The sequence below is a fragment of the Pipistrellus kuhlii genome, unplaced genomic scaffold (genome assembly GCF_014108245.1).
Source record: "Pipistrellus kuhlii isolate mPipKuh1 unplaced genomic scaffold, mPipKuh1.p scaffold_m20_p_4, whole genome shotgun sequence".
In the NCBI taxonomy this organism is placed as follows: domain Eukaryota; kingdom Metazoa; phylum Chordata; class Mammalia; order Chiroptera; family Vespertilionidae; genus Pipistrellus; species Pipistrellus kuhlii.
The window spans coordinates 66,758,448-66,776,374 of NW_023425540.1; the positions used below are offsets into that span (position 1 = coordinate 66,758,448).

At 42.6% G+C, this 17,927-nt stretch overlaps 1 protein-coding gene across 6 annotated transcripts in view; it reads right to left on the minus strand.

Annotated features, from left to right (window-relative positions):
* Positions 1-17,927, minus strand: part of ZNF608 (zinc finger protein 608) — a 109,629-nt gene that overhangs the window by 22,227 nt on the left and 69,475 nt on the right. The window lies entirely within an intron of this gene.

A 17,927-nucleotide genomic window follows, 5' to 3' on the forward strand; every position in this document is an offset into this window, starting at 1 on the left:
ACCAAGAATTCTCCATCCTGGAATACAGCCAGCAGCAAGCCCTTGCATTCCTTCCCGATGGAGGCACCTACACTAACTGTCCTGTATTCCTGGTGATTAATTTTAAAAAATTCTAAAATTTAGATATGCCAGGCTTATTGTACATGCAGCATATCTATTTTTTAGAATTTTTAAAAATTAAATTGACTGGGGTGACCTTTGTTAATAAGTTATAAGTTTCCAGTGTACATTTCTATGACACATGATCTGTATGCTGCATTGTGTGCCCACCGCCCAGAGTCAAACCAATGTCACCATATATTTGTCCCCCTTTATCCTTAATCACCCCCAATCCCTTTCCTCTGGTAACCATCGTACTGTTGTCTGTACCTTTTGGAATCTTAAGGGCTGTACATTTTAACATTAAGGACTTTTATTATTTCTACACGCAACACCAACTTCGACCAATATAAAGTCATCTTTCCAATTATACCCATTGTTTAAAGCAAACATTTCCTCCGGCCACCGCTCAGTAACAACGCTGACTGAAATGCAGTTCCAAACCACTGAAGCCTCCTCCCTGGGGTCTGGGGGAAGGAAACCCTCAAGTCAAGTTTCCAGGCACAGCCAAAGGTCTGACTGCCATCTGTCTGAATTACCAAGGGCGACATGAACGGTCCCCAGCACCTGGGCGGCAGCAGCCAAGCTCTGGGGACGCAGATGAGGTTAAATGCAAACTCATCTTTGTAATTCCCATCTCACCAGGCCAGTTTTCTTGACAATGGTCAGAGGTTGCCTTCCCACCCTCCCCACCCCACATTCCAAAGTTCTTATCTTTCAGGGAAGAAAAAGCCCAGCAGAGTTACAAGTATTTCAATAACTGCTTAGAGACCAGCTCTGTTCTGTAAACAAGCCTAATGAAGCCTGACTAATGGTGCTCTCCTCAGCAGAGCAGAGGGAAAGGGCCTTTGTTAGCACTTACTGGAGCAAGGCCTGGTTTTGCTGGAGCAGAACAAAACTTAGCTAGTTATTGATTGACCAGCCTCGCTGGGTGTCATTGCTTCGCTCTATTTCTGGATGCTGAGTGTATAAATGCATGTGTTTATGTAGACACAGGGATGCTCTATGAACCACATACAGCCACACACAGCCACCTGAGCTGACTTTTGGTTACATCTCTCTGCCAACCCGATGAAGAAGTATTCAAGGTGGCTAAGTGCAACCTAATTCCTCTCTGATACGTGTATCTCTCCCGGTCCTGGATATTACCTAACGTTTCTCTCCATGCTGTCAGTGCTGTGGGCTCACTTTCATAGCATGTAAGCCGACGCTCCCCACAGACACTTAATAGTTTCCAAAGTCACTATGATTTAACCTGATCTGGCTCTTACATTCTAGGGGCACCTTACTTTTGTGTTGTTGTTGTTTTAAAATAGATTCGAAATCACTGATGTTTTCCTTTCCCCGTTTCACCTATCAGTTCTGAAACTCCTGAAATGTGTTTCCATATAACTGCTAAATAAATATTCCAGAATGATTTTATTTCTCTTCTTCCATTAAAGTTTGTCTTAAGAGCTATTAGCACACACCACAATCATGTTAGCTGGGTGATCTAAAGTTTGACCCAGACTTCTTTTGTGGACAGACTGGAATTGGATTCCAAACTTGCTTTCCTTGCGACTCTAAACACAAATTTCCGTATAAATTATTGACTGCACTTTGGCCTCCTCTGAAACATTAGCCCCCGGGCTGCTCTGTCATGACCCCAGGTGGCACATGAGCCCTCTCAGCAGAGGCTGGAACACTAGTGCTCTGCACCGGGGACTAAGGCGTGAGAGCCAATCAATCAAGCTCTCTGACAGCTTTTACGGCCTCTGAGCATTAGGCCCAAGTCAACCTCCAAGACGCCTTTTGTTCGCTTTATTCTCTTCTCTTGTCTGATGAAGTTAGGGTTAAGTCCAAGGCTTCAGGGAGAGAGAAAGGCTATTGTTAGTAACTCAGTCTTTATTGACTCTGACCTGCAGGGCAGCCAGCTTGAAGTCTTTTCCAGAAAGTAATGCACTGTTAATTGCAGCTCATCATCAGGGTGTGTTTTATACACCTCTTTTCATTGAAAGAGAACCTGACTCAACATTTCAAGATCTTCCCACGTTGTCTTTAATATTCTCAAAAGACACACACACACACACTAGACAATAATCTGATTTGTACCCACCAGTCTCTGAATTGCTCAATCTAATACCAATGCAAACACAGAATGTTTGGCTGGACAATGCGAAATAACACTTGGCAGTTGGCATATGGAGCATTAAATATTTTTTCATGGCAAATACCTGTGGGGATTAGTACATGGGACAGGAAAATGCTTGATGGAGAAATGAAGTACAAACCTATTATTTTCTTCTGTGCCCTTTGTTTAAAATGACTAAAGACATTTTTCAGTGGAAACTAGTAACTATATTTGTGAGCAGTGAGCAACTGACTGGATCGCCCCAGGGTGAAGATTATAGAATTCCACTCAGGCGCTGGGTGAAGAATTCTGCACTCCAAAGACATTGCAGAATTAATTATTGGTCCAAAGGCTCCCCGATTCCGTTGAAAGAAAAACCAGGCAAACTCTTCTTACCCAAACAGACCTCTCAGAGGCAGGGGAAAGGCAGTGGCCTGGTCAAAAGCAAGCACCAGGTCTGTTTCTGAGTATAGCGGGTTTTGTCCAACCCAGGCCCAGCACACAGCAAGCCCCAGCCCCCAAATATACTTGCTGAAAGTATTGAGCAACAGGCTAGGATCTGAATGATTCAAAGGAGAAATCACATGTTGACATTTTGGAAATTGAATTTCTTGCCTACAGGGGGGAAAAGCCCCCAAACAAAGGGTTGTGTTGTTGTTTTTAGTGTGTGTGTGCATTTTACTTAACTTTTAACTTTTAATTTGGATGTTTTGAGCCACAAAATCCTTCAACATTTAACCAAGAGATTATGCCATTTCACTCACATCCAAGTATATGAATTAGTATATATGAATTAGTACACATTTTTCCAAGTGAGTGGATAGAAAGCCATTTTTCAATAAAATTCTGCTCCGTGAGCTTTTGACAGTGTACTGACCCCCAGCTATGTGACTATAAGCCTACATGGGATAGGCTGTCCATAAAGGTGTGGTTCTTAGAACAAACTGTGCTCTCGGTACTGACAAAGCCTCTTTGTACAGCACATTACAGTTTCTGGTGTCACTCAGTCCAACTCAACTTTATTATTAGCGAAAATTGGGATTTTTCTAATTAACCAAGAATGCACAGTCAAAACCACACTGAACTCATCAATATCATGGGCTACCAGGGTCTAAAATTGTTTTGTAAATTATTAGGAGAAAAAAAACCCACAAAATTGAATGTGCAGCCTGTTATTACATAAAAGGACTTCCTTGGATGGTCTATTTCTTACAGTGCAAAAAAAGTTAGAAAAATATTCCAAGAAAATCAACGAAAATATTCTAATAGATGCTGTATGTAAAGATAGACTACAAATTATAAGACTTGAGTCAATAAACATGGAAGCTGCAAGGGCACCAAATAGGTATCACTCACGTGTCTAAGCCTGTGGACAAAGTGAATTTGAGATTGGCCCACCAAATCTTACCATACTTGTTGAATTTCTGATCTCCCTTGAAGCTTTAAACAATGAAATTCACAACTAATAAAATAAGCATTATTTTACACAACAGGAAGCTAGCATTTGAGTTACTATCCCGAGGGGGTAAAGGCACAAAATAAATATAAGGAGAATTGATGGAGTGCTTTACTATGTGTAAGTCATAAGAATAAGTGAATTTACACATATTATTTCATTTCTCAGGACCTACATGCCAGGTTATTTTATTATTTCTACTTTACAGTTGAACAAATTAACTCTATGAAAGAAAACTTAACCACCTGACTTGCCCCAGGTTGCAATGTCAGAGATTTGAACACAGTCACCATGCTCCTAATTGCAATATGTACGTTTATATGAACAAGACTATAAATAATAATAATACAATTTTATGAAGGAGCTACATATGCAAAGATGGGAATCCATGGGGTGAGTAAGGCCATCTAAGTGGTGACTCAGGTGGGCTCGGAAGCATGTGCTGGACACGGAGCACATCTTTTCCCAAATCCACATCCAAGGACATCCCATTGGTAGCTTAACATTGACCATGGTGAGAACACTAGATACACCACAGAAAACCGGAACACTAGGAATCAGAGTTCTCGTCCTCCTTGACCCCGAAACTCCCACCCCAGAGCTGGTTGTTAATTATTTCCCAGCACACCAATGCCTATACACCTTAATTTGTTGAACTACTAGTCTCCGCTCCCATATTGTGCCTTCTAGGAGAAAACAGTGGTCTGGGAAAGGCATGGAACCTGGAAACTTCTGTAATTATGTTGAACGGCATAGACAGTAACTACCGTATATAGAACTTAGAATTCACTAAGTTCCAACTTCAGTCCCAACTTCTTATGACTCTAGATATGGTTTCAAAGGAGACACATTCACAAGTCCAGACTTCTTCTGTTTAAGCACTCACATCTAACCAGTCACCAAAGCATGCCTGTTTTGACTCCCTACTAATTCCCAACTCCATCCCCTTGTCTCTATCCATGCCACTGTCCAAAGTCAGACCTTGGTTATGCTTCCACTGTCATGGCTTAACTCTCACCTGCCTCAGACCTCCAAGGCCCTTTGAATGTCCGAGTTCAGGTGCACTGAACTCCAGGAGGCCCTGAGACTGCCTGACAGGCCCTGTGGTTATTTTCACCACAGCCCTTACCATGGCATTCAGGATGCCTGCGTTTACCCCCAGCCTCTCATTGGAGACTAAGCACAATGACTTTCTAAGTGCCTGCAAAGAGCAGGTGCTCAATAAGTGTTTTCTTAAAGGCAAATGAAATAATGAATTGAATAAAACTATAAATTAACTCCGAAGTTATAATTATGCAAACAAATGAAAATATATCAGTGAAAACTGTGGAGTGGAGAGTTATTCATCATCTGCTTCTGATACTTTTTAAGGTGCCCATCTCAGTTGATTTTCTCCACTTTAAAAATAGTTTGATAATGATATAGATCAGTGGTCAGCAAACCGTGGCTCGCAAGCCACATGTGGCTCTTTGGCCCCTTATGTGCGGCTCTTCCACAAAATACCGCAGCTTGGGTGAGTCTGTTTTGAAGAAATGGCATTAGAAGAAGTTTACGTTTAAAAAAATTGGACTCTCAAAAGAAATTGTAATCATTGTACTGTTGATATTTGGCTCTGTGGACTAATGAGTTTGCGACCACTGATAGAGATGCAAGTAATCTGGTTTTCCATATCTTATATTTTTTATGAGAAATTTTTGTGAAATAAATACTCTTACAAGTTAAAGAAACCAGGAGCCTTGCTCTGGGATGTCAGTAGCCATCTATTTTTATGGAACTACTAGAGTTCTGGTGCATGAAACTTCATGCACTGGAGGGGGTTGGGGTGGGGATTTCTCAGCCTGGTCTGCCCCCTCTCACAGTCTGGGAACCCTCAGGGGTTGGAGCCAACCCAGTGATCAGGAGAAGGTGATGCACCCATCACACCTCTGCTGCTACCACTGCCAGCAGTGCAAGCCTCGCCAGCCCTGGTTATCTAAGCCTTGGGCAGCCACCATCCAAGGCTAGCCCTGTGCCTCAGGTCAGCTCTGGGCAGCTGGGGGGCTGAGGGAGGGCCAGGTGGGGCTGAGGGGACTGGATGCCACCATCTTGTGGCTATGGGCACCACCATCTTTGTGATGGCATGATGGTCAATTTGCATATTCCCTCTTTATTAAATAGGATTACAAAAGTAATTAATGAGGTACATTTGTCGTTCACCTGATGCCGAAGCTCTACGCACAGACTGTAACCTGCCCAGCCACAGCAGACGCTGACTGCTGGCCTCTCCCACCACTCCTTGCAATTTAATGAACAGTCATATCCAACAAATCTCCTTCCGATTGCCTGCCCGTGGTTATTCTCCCAGACTCTGGGCCCCAAAGAGAGATTTGTCATTGCTTAAATAAATGTTACAGATGTAATAGATAAAGGCAATAAAGAAAGCAGAGCTTTTATAAAACAAAGCTGACAGAGCAGAAAGCTCTCTCTCCATAATGGTCTCGTCCGCGTGGGCAGCCCCGGCTGCCTGTGTGCACCAAAGGGAAATAGCCGGCGAAGCCTAGGAAGCATGAAATGACAGCCTTCCTTGCCTTTCAGGAAACATCAGTGTTACTGGCCGAATGTCCATTGTAAAGCCAGGGTTTCAATCTGCATGTGTGATAACCAGAAATTGATTTCAGGGAGATACAAAATTATTTAACTTAGTGCTCAGATTGTGACACATTTGCAATTATGCAGAGTGGAAAACTCGCATGAAGAAGCTCAGAGTGATGTTTCCTTGTGATCTGTGCTAGCACCGATGATTTCGTCTGCCTCTGGTTGGTGTGCCACTGCCAGTGGGGCCTGGAGCTGGGCCTGGTTCGTGGCACCCTAACTAGAAGGTAGCATTACGGGAACTGAGGACTATTCATCACTTCTCCTCAACAAGTGGCCCGTGACTTCTCACAGGCACTTTCTTGGTGCCAACTGAAGTGCAGATTTTCTTTCCTGGTGTGCTTTAGGATAGCTCATGCTGTCCCCATTACACAAATAGAGTCGTTTCTTTAAAAACGTCAGGTCCTTAGGCTGTTAAGGATCATGTACCTGGCTCTTAAGGCAACATCCCTGCCTTCATCCCCCAAAAGCACCCCGCTCCCCACCCACCCCAGAAGCTGGTAACTCATTTTGACTAGTCTCTTTACAACTCAGATGACCAAAATACAAACTGGGCTTGCTGTACACAAGTGTTTTAATCTGTTTAACAGATTGTGGCATTTACTGTTTAACTCTGGTTAATTAAACTAGCTTGATTTTATGCCAGGGCCTATTTTAAAACAGAAACTTGGTAAATATTCATAAATTACACTGTGCAGGCAAATATTCTACAGTTGTAACAAAGAAATAAAAATTGCTATTCTAAAAATGCATGGCCATAACAACAACAATGCAAATGCCAGCCATCAGCACCTGAGTAAACATAGTCACTACAGACACAGGCTGCTGCAGGTGTCAATGTCCAGTTACTCAATATAAATTAGCAAGTCAACTGCAAGTAAATGAGTTGCCCGAGTCCGTGAGAAATTTAGGCTCCATCTTTCAAGTTAACTTCTTAGAATGCATTCACAACCCCAGTCATTATGTAAAAGAAATAAAAGAAATTTATCATATATGTTTGGGGGCTGGAGAGGGAGCAATACAAATTTTTTACGAAGCATTTACTCATGGAGCACTATTCCCAACTACACCTCTTCCTGCCGCGCCACTCCACGTGACCTCAGAGGGAAGGTGCTTCTGACAAGCACTGGAATTGGCCCCTGGGACAGTGCTCGCTCACTAAGGTCCCGCGATACAGTGTGGCCGCCCCTCGTGGTCACCTTTGTTGGAAGAACTCGCAGTGAAGACAGCTTGATGTGGCTTTCAGAAAGGATATACATATAAGCATAACCCATGGACACAGACAGTAGCAGGGTGAGGGGATGTGCTGGGGGTGGGAACAGCTGGGGAGAGGTCAATGGGGAAAAAAGGAGATATATGTGATACTTTAAACAATGAAGTATTTTTTAAAAATCAAGAAACAAAACAAAAAGGACACATTACTGCCACTCTTAACTGTAAGAGTATGTACAAGTATGAGTGTCTTCCTATCATCTAAGCTGGAATCCCAGACTACAGAGCACAATCAGGCAGGCTGCTGAGAGCACTCCTGTCTTTGCCTAGAACAAATATCACAACGCTGCTGGTGGTACCTTGTTTGCTTGTTAATTTAACAAGTGCATTTAGTGCTGTGTATCAGGCACAATTCAAAATGTCTTCAAAATATTAATTCATTTATCCTCCTAACAACCCAATGGAGGGGTGGTACTACATCATCTTCATTTCATTGCTTGAGGCATACAAGCAGGTAGTAAGTTGCTGCCAAAGGTCACATGGGCAATAAGAACAGAACTGGGAATTGGAACTTGGGGGCGGGGGTGGCCGGGGAGGCCGGAGCTGGTTTGTAACAATCAATCACTCAGGATCCCATACCAGCCAAAGAGTATGAACATACACAGCTGGCCCTCAATTTAAGGGGTTTTCCCCTTGACCTAATATGTTAAGGTACTAAATCTAGGTAACAAGGTGCATCATTTACACACAATAAGCTTCATCATATCATGTCCAAAATCCCCATTAAAAAAAACACACTAAAAATTTTGTGTACTTTTCAAGCACAAAAGAATCTTGGAGATCACTTATTCTAAACTTGCACCCTCTACCTAGAAGGAGGCCCAGAGAATGCAATGGCTGGTCCCAGGCTGCAGGACTTCCATTGACCCTTTGTCCACTCAGCAGCATCCAGGGGGGGTGGCAACCAGGACAGCAGTCAACAGTTCCTCAGCGCTTCTCCAAGGAGCAGGCAGTTCCTTTAAAGCCCACCTCACAGCTGGGAGGCCTGACCAGCAGCCAGCAGCCATGTGGCATTTTACCCAGTGAGACTGATGCACCCAAGTGACCAGAAGTTTCCACGGAGAAGGGGAGGATCAAGAAAAGGCCCCTTTGAGGTCTGGGTAAAGAAAGCGCGGAGCACTGAGCAACAATAACCGCAGCCCTGTGGTGGGTAACACAGGGACTCCCCTCTCCTAGGGCACTGAGCAGAAAAACACGAGCAAAACAAGAAGTCAGGTGCAGCAGGACCCCGATTGCCTTCAGTGTGTGCGGCCACAGACTTCCGGGACAGCACCTTGGTAAGAGGTGCAAGTGACAGAGAAGCAAGAGCCTGGTGACTCTCCCCTCTCTTCCCCCTAAAACACACTGCCCGTCTCTCTGCACTGTAAGAAATCACATTACAAAACAGCTTATCTAACTGGCACTGCCAGTCACTTGTTCAAATGGCTTCATTTTTTCTTGAGGCTCAAAAATAGCCACTGATTGCTCAATGGCAGGGCTGTGCCCCAGGCACCTGCTGTCTTTGCTTTGAACAGGCAACCAGCCCCCACACCTCCGGGCCTAATGGAGAGGGTACCTGGCCAAGGCACCTCGCAGGAAGGGGTGAACACGCTCAACACCCAAACCAAATGGGGCGGTACTGCCAGTCAATCCATAGGCTTTGATTTGAGGCTCTGGCTTTGGCTAAATGTAAGCATCAGGGTTTCAATTTTTGACATAAATATAAGGGCAGGTTTCTGAACATCAGGTCCTGGATGATTTACAGAGAAATAGGAATCTCTTCTCTCAAATAAACATGAATCCCTAGAAGACGGTCTATGTGGGCTTCAAACCCAGGCGGATCAGACTCTTAATGTTTTCCCAAATTCTCTGGAGGATAAAAATCCCCTTGGGTGCTTATTAAAAACACTGATTCTTAGCTCTACTCCAAGCATCTGAAGTGATTCTTAGAGCAATAAGGCTAACAGACTTTAAAGAAAACCATACATCTTACGAAATAAGGCATGCATAAACCATGTTGAGGCTTTCCAGGAAAGAAATGGGGAGTGAAGATTTTGATTAATTGCTTTCCAACATTCTTGGGAATGGAGCTGCAGGTGGGGGTAGGCGGTTACATGATTTTTTTTTATTTTATTTTTTTAGGAAAAATCACCAAGGAGCCTGGAATGAGGCTGAGAACTTTTCATCCACCTGAGCCTTTTGACAGGAGTATTAATACAACAGCTTAACTTGGTTTAAAGAAAGAATTATTTCACCATCCACACTAAGCTCTTCTGACAAGAGGCAGAATTCTGCTATGGCTACTCACAAAAGTAGAGGGGAATTGGGGCTTCTCCCAATATTAATATAAGCTCGCTTATTAAGATAAAATGAAGATTCTCACATTGGAGCAATGATTTTCCTTACAGGTTTTTTTTTTTTTTTTAACAGAAAGAACTTATAAATAAATGTATCCATTTTTACATCATAGCCTAATATTAACATCTTGAAATACTACATAATTGTGTGTGCTTTTACCAGAAGTCAAATAACTGAATAGATCCCTGTGTAATACAAAATAAACGGTGGTTCAGAGACAGGACTAACAGCGAGGCTAGTAGTTTCTGCAATATTATGGGCTGGATTCCTCTGCTTAGGGACCCAGCACTAAGTCAGGGTGGCAGTGTCTGAGGGTAACATCTAATCATCCAACTCCACCTAATCACTGCTGTAGGGTTAACAAGTACCCTTTTCATTAAGTTTATTAAATACTTTTTATTTTCTTTCTTGGAAAGATAAGAAAAAGAAAGAAAAGAAGGAGGGGCGGTGAGTAAGGGAGGGAGAGAGGAAAGAAGAAAATAATGTAGAAAGGAAGAGAGAAACCAACAAGCTTGCCTTTTCTACACAGCTCTTGTGAGGTCTTCAAAAATAACAATTCAGCAAAAAGTGACAGCGGAGCAACCACCCAGTCCGCCCTTGCGAGTCATTTTCAAAAAGCTGCTCTCAGTGCATCAATTTTCAATGTTGTTTCAGTTATTCTTAGATAGGAAACTTTCCACCCCCTCCCCTTCTCCTTTGGAAATTTGGTAGCCACGGTTTCTGTCTCCTGCTGAGACGGGATATGCAGAGCTGCGTTCTACCTGCTATTAAGCTGCTGATAGCAGTGTTTCTGTTGCAATTTATGAGCAATGTCAGTTGAAGGCAGAGAGTATTGTACACACTATATTTTCCCAGCTGGAGATCTCCGAGGATGGAAAGCAAAAACGTGAATACACAGGCACTGTGGGTTTGAGGGAATAAAAAGTCAGGGGGAAAAGTCAGCAGCCTAGTATCAGAGGGGTGGGCTTGAAATATTCAAAGGAACCGCTAACTAAATGGTCAAGAAGCAGAGATACACAATATGAAGAGAAGGCCAGAAAAGCCCTTTTTCAACCTATATGTCTCCCAGTGAATACTTAGGTTGGTGATGCACCAAGACTCACCTTGCCACCTGAGATTTTAAATAACCCGAGGTAATCACAAGGTCATCTGAAACCACAAACCACAAAAACAAATCCCATTCCACATTAAACATCTAATAATGACTTCAGCACAGGTGGGTACCACACATCCAATTTCCAACCTCCTCTCCCAAAGGCCTCCACTCACACAGTACCTCCACTCAAGTTTATCTATTTGCCGTTAGCCAAAAGCATTTCATAAGAAAAGAGAAATAGTGGTTAAGAGATAAACACAATTGTATTGTCCTTTGGCTCTTTTATCCTGGAGTGCACAGGATAAAAGCCCAATTCTACAGAGAAAGGGTCAAATAATAAAGAAATTACTCAGTAAATTATTAAAACCCAAAAGACTTTCTTTCCCTGAAAATTCTACTGAGAAAATACAACATAAAATAGTAATAGGTATCTAGTTAAATAAACTTGACTTCATTCTTACTTGACAAAATAAAAAGAGGAATTGGCTAGTATTAGTGGTTGCCAATACACATTAGAATTATGGGAGCGGGGGGGGGGGGAGGAATTATTTTTAGTAACCATGACTTGGTCTGATCCCTAAATACTGAGTGACTCAATGGATCTGGGTTCCAGGCCTAGCACTTTTTGAAAAACATGATCCTAATACTCATGACAATAATTAATCTGTAAAGAACGAATCAAACTATACACTCAATTACATCAGTAGGCTATATTGATTGAGAAAACTGGAAATATCTTCCGGGACTAAAGGAAACCAAGAATATATTTATTTTTTTTTATTGGTTTCAGTGAGAGACAGACAGACATTGATCAGTTGCCTCCTGCATGTACTCCAACCTGGACTCCAACCTGAAACCCAGGTCTGTACCTTGATGGGGAATGGAACCTGCATGGACCCTTTTGGTGTAAGGACAACACCCCAATCAACTGACCACCTGGCCAGGGCTAGTTTAAGATTTTAAATAACACTGGAACAGATCCTCAATCTAGGTGCTCAACTGTCTTCCTAATCACAACTTGGAGTGTTTTTGATTCAGACTCTCATCTCAGAGTACCAACAAGCATAACAAGTATACTGAGCCAGTTAAATTTACCATGCCTAGAGCTAAACCAGGAGAAAAGTAATTACCATTTAAATGGCAACATGGATTTCTTTGAAGGAGCAGCCTTTTGATGTTAGCATCTCAAATACTAAAAGGCAAAAACATCAGATCTTGACATTGTTCAGAGGAAACCAAGAGAAAACAAATGTCTCCTAAAAATTCTAAGAAGTACAAGCCCAAGTCATTTGTCAGAGGCTTGGAGACAAGTCCTACTAAATTAAGGTGATTATGGATAAACTAGGGCAGTGATCGGCAAACTCATTGATCAACAGAGCCAAATATCAACAGCACAACAATTGAAATTTCTGTTGAGAGCCAAATTTTTTAACTTAAACTTCTTCTAATGCCACTTCTTCCAAATAGACTCAGCCAGGCTGTGGTATTTTGTGGAAGAGCCACACTCACGGGGCCAAAGAGCCGCATGTGGCTCGAGAGCCGCAGTTTGCCGCCACAGCACTAGGGGAAAAGGGAGTGCACTGGGCTTATCATTATTAAACAGTCTCTTAACTGGGGAGGATCTTTCTCCTACAAATGACTGGGAACCTCTTATAAATGATCAGAAATACCAGGAGGTATGATATATTATATATATGCCTCCTACGCTTAATTATCATCCAATTGATTAACCAGCTGGTAAATTAAACAAGTTGTACATTTAGACACTCCAAAACATTCATATTTATCCTCCAACCTCAAGAGATGGTCCCATACTTTTCATACTTCTCATTTCTGGTGGCTCACACAATGCTAGACACATAACAGAATGAGGTCAATTCTATTGAATGCTCTTGGCTTTTTATCTTTGCTTGTTTGTTTCTTTGTTTTTAATATAATACTAAATTTGATTATATCCACAAGAGCAAAATCATGAATGAAATAAATTGAAGCACAACCAGACAAAAGGCCCACCCCCCACCCCCCATTTAGAAAAACTACATGAAGGGGTGTGGGAGGAGAGAAGACCTTCAAGTACAAGGAGACTTTTTCATCGGTTTTAGCTTTTAATTACCTGAGATAGCCCTACTCGCTATAATAAACAGTTGAGAATTTGGCATTTTCCTTTGATCGAATGTCTGTCTCCGAATAGGCTTTTTATTTCAAGGATTTGTGCAGCGTTTAGTTTATGATTATTTAACTACAGAAAAAGAGCAATTGCAATTGTTCGCTGAAAGGACATAATTGAGACCTTTTGCCGCTCATACACATTTTGCTAAATCTGAAAGACTTTTGTTTTATTCATAAGACAGTGAGTGCCTATAAAGCAGGTTCCTCTGCTCGGAGGCAGGCCAGGTAAATTACGAGACAATTCACCCATGACCAGAATGTAGCACCAAGTGGAGTGTTTACTGGGCAAGGGCCCCATCCCCCAACTTGCCTGATCACAAAAGCATCTGCAGAGCCTCAGGTTCCCTGGCAATTCTAGAGCGAGGTCTGCTTTTTTCAGGGAGGATTCTTGGAAAACAGCACCAGGCAATGTTGCACAGACCTTCCTGTGTCTGGTACTACCTCCAATGAACCCCTGATTGTTCAAAACTGCTGCATATTAGGATCACCTGAATGTTCCTTTAAAACCACAGTTTAAATCAGAACCTCTGAGAGGGGCCCCAAGCATCAGCATGTGCTAGTCCCCCAGGTGATTCTAGTGGATGTCTGTCATCTAATGACTATCCTCCCTCACTGGTTTCTCAGCCCCGACTGCTGATGAGAATACCCCATAGGAAGTTATGAAGATAAACAAAACATCTAGACTTCATCTTAAAGCACCTGAGTCGGAATATTTGGAAATGCCATGGCATTTTCCCAAAGTTCCTAAAAAGACGTTGATGTGCAGTCTGGGTTGAGAAAAACAGGATTCTAAGGTTAACAAACAAACAAACAAACAAAAAAATTAAACAATAAGGTTTTATCCAAACAATCGTTCTCTGAGGAGCACGTGACTATGTTTGCTCAATAGAATAACAAATTAAAAAAAACAAAACAGACTCTCCTTTGAAGGAGACTACAATTCAACTGATCAGATAAACAATATTCCTAGATGAAAGAACAAGAGAATATTACATCAAAGTACAAGCAGGGATAAATTTGCAGACCTCTCAATACTTAGCTGTTGAGCAGAAAATAAAAATGTTCTTAGCAAGTTTCCAGTTCATATGAGCTAGGTGCAAATATTCAAATGAGTGCAGATTCTTGGTGAAAATTAACGAGGCCGACTTGGAGCCATGGGTTGAGAGAGACAGTGTCCTGGAGCTTTTTAACCTCACTGGTACATTTATGTTTGAAGACTGTTTTCCTACAGGACAATTCTAAAACACTTTTAACCCAAGATCCCTTTGACAACCTTAAGGGCAGTTTATATAATGTAAACAACACATACCACAACACATCTTTTCCATTTTAAATAAATCCATTTTATATCAATGTTTTTGTGGTTTATTTTTTTAATCCTCACCCTAGGATATGTTTTTATTGATTTGAGAGAGAGAGAGAAAGAGGAAGGGTGATGGGGAGGGAGAGAGAAACATCAACGTGAGTAAGAAACATTGATCAGTTGCCTCCCACATGCAACCTGACCAGGGATCAAACCCATATCTAGACATGTGCCCTGACCGGGAAATGAACCTACACGCATCCTTTTGGTGTATGGGACAAAACCCCAACCAACCAAGACACCCAGCTAAGGCTATATTAATGATTTTCCATTTACTACCTCCATACTGCCATTTTATAGAGGAGAAAAATAAAGCCTAAGGCGTTTGATGTCTTGCTAAAAAAAATCTCATCTCTACTAGGACATATACCATAAGACTACAACTATCCTTTACTTAAAATGTCCTTAATTTATCTGTTAAGAAAAATTCATTGATTCAATCCATTTTTATGTCCACCCCCGTTCATATGCTAGGCACTACTCAGTGCTCGGAATACAGTAATGAACAAGACAGACTCCAGGGCCACCTACCACATGAGACGAGACAGATAATGACCAATCAGGCAACTACAATGTTAGATACTAGGTCCTTGCAGAAAATTAAATAGTGTAAGGTTTAGGAAGTGATAGGACAGAAGCTGGTTTGGGGAGTCAAAAAATATCTTTCTGGGGAGGTCATATTTGAACCAAGACCTGACAGATGTGGCACAGCTGGCCATGCAGAGGATCTGGGAGAATGGAGTACAGGAGACATGCAGAATTCTACTTATTCAACACGGTTCTCTTAGGAGGCATACTTGAAGAGTGGCACATACTTATGGTCTCTGGTGTGTTCTCAACTTATATGAAGTCAAAGAGATGCCACTGAAGGCCTTGAGTGAGTGCCACTGGAGAACCAGAACCAGAACAGCTAGTGGTGAGTGCAAACAAGGCACAGTCAATGCTCTGTGACCTCAGAAAGGTGAATGAAGCCCACACAAAGGAGGCAGGCGTTTCATGTTGGAGGTTTCCTTTTCCTAATATTTATCTTTTTTATCCTAAAATTCCACGTCACCCTTTATGCTGTTGTTTTAACAAACATTAAGTGATAGCATTTTGCAGCAGCGATGACTTTTATCGGGCCACTATTAAGAGCACAGAAACTAAGCTACTGTTCCTTTATACTGTTGTGTAAATATAGGCCTTTCTTTGAAGTGTGGAATAAGTGCCTTTTTATACTCTATAATACCTAAAATATTTTGTGGCTTACCCCCTTGGCAAAACAAATCTAAAAAAAAAAAAAAAAATTAGCAGCACATTGTTTAAAGTAGATTGGTTTGTTTAAAAATGGGCTTGTATACCAGGAGACATGTGCAAGAATGTCCACAGAACATTTGAAATAGCAAAGAACTGGCCACCATCCAAAAGTCCATGGGCACAAGAATGGATAAATAATAATGATGTATTCAAACAACCCAAGAGAGCGGTGAAAATGAACTCAATGCTGAGAGAAAAGAACAAGTTGAGAAAACATACTGCATATGATTTCATTTATAAGAAGTTCAAAAACAGACAAAACAAACAATGTGTTGTTTAGGAATTCGGAGAGACGTAATAAAACACGGGGATAAAAAACACACAATTGGGCACGCTGGCTTCGGGGAGGAGAACGCGAAGCAGAGGGGGATAAGGGGAGGGTCACCAGGGGGGTTCAAAGGGCCTGACACTGGTTTTCTACTTCTTCATGTGGGTGGTGGGAAATGTTACTCTCATGTTGTTCTTTGAACCTTTCACGTGTTTAAAATAGCATGTGCTTAATATTTAATGGGACAAGTCTTTAAAACAGACTTAGGTAGAACACAGGCCTTCTTCACCCAAATGCTGCTCTGGCTGCCTGCCTGCACATGGGTATCAAAGTGCTTTTTTAGAGCCTACGTTTCCCACCCTTTCTTCCGTTCATCCAATATGTGGGTGAACACAGCCCAAAGGGAAAGCAAGCCGCCTGGAAACACAGGGCAAATTGTGAATGAAAGAGCCCTGGAGCCTGGAGCTGTCTCCCCTGCTCTGACAGAACCCAGAGTCCGCAGGGTCCCGCTCCACTGACCCACCGGCCTCCGAGGCTCACTGCAGCGACAGCCGCTTACCAGGGTGCATTTTACAGAAAACCAAGCATTCATTTTCCCCAGGTTCCTAGGCAAGCACTTCCCAAAACGGGAAAAATAAAACTATTGCATATCCGTGCAAATCAAAATTCATAAAACAGTGGCAGGCAGCCAAGCGAACTATTTCAGGCCTGCTCTCCCATCTGCTTGGCCTGTTAACTGCCGGAAAATACAAGCAAATCACTTCTTCTGCAACTAATTCTCAATAGGGCTCCTAAAAACCAGACTCCATGATGCAACTTTAATAAGACCGAACAGCTTATTATGATCAATAAAGCAAAGCCTTCCAGTAGTTACTGAGCCAAAAGCTGGCTCAAATGCCTCTTGGATGGACATGGAGCATGAACACCAGCCTTCCCTGGCGCTGAGGGGGGCCCGGGGCCAGGAAGCGCTCCGGCACCAGGAAGCAGCTCTGTCCTGATTCCCTTCTACAGAGGGACCCACAGGCCTTGTCATCCTGCTGGATTTTATTAGCCCCAATATGTGGTAATTAATTTACTGCAGGCTCTTAATTCATAAATGGATCAAATAAAGCCTTCCCTGGCTTTTGGCAGCTAACCCTGACTAAATTATGGTGGCTAGAAGTTTGTTCAAATGCTGACCCATAAGTCAGCCCCTTCAGCTTGTAAAGTTTAATTAGAGTTTTTAGCTTATTGTGTGCCTTGGAGCTTCAAAGAAGGCATTATTCATGCAGTTTCCATTGCCAAAAAGAGGAGAGCTGGCGGCGAAGCAATTCCTAGAATGTAGATCCAGGCATTACAGGAAATTTGAAAACTTCAACTCTCAGAACCCAAACGCCCCCACTTTGGGACAAATCTCAGTGAACCGTGAAAGACTCAAATGAATCTAATGAAGGACGGAAATCTACATAATAATGAAAATTCTGACCAAGAGTGCACCTTCTAGCGTTTCTTTCTCTGCATCCCCTTACACGTGCCACTGGCAGGTTCCTGTAAACGCGGTCTAAACAGGCTGGTGGGGGCTTCACTGAAGCCAGAAAAAACATCTTGGAACCACCACCCCCACCACAATGGGCTGCTGTGTCAGTTCTCATGTCCACATTCACGCTGGCAGGAAAGCCAGGGGTCTGACCTGCCAAAGGTTTGGGTCTGACTGGCGTTTTCTGAGGTTGCACTTTAGCGGCCGTGCGTGTTTCCTCTGTATGCTGTCTACGCCAGGCAGGCTGACAGCTCTGCCCAGGCGAGCAAGGCAAGTACTTTCGCTCTGACGCTTCCCTTCCCGGCAGGTAAGTG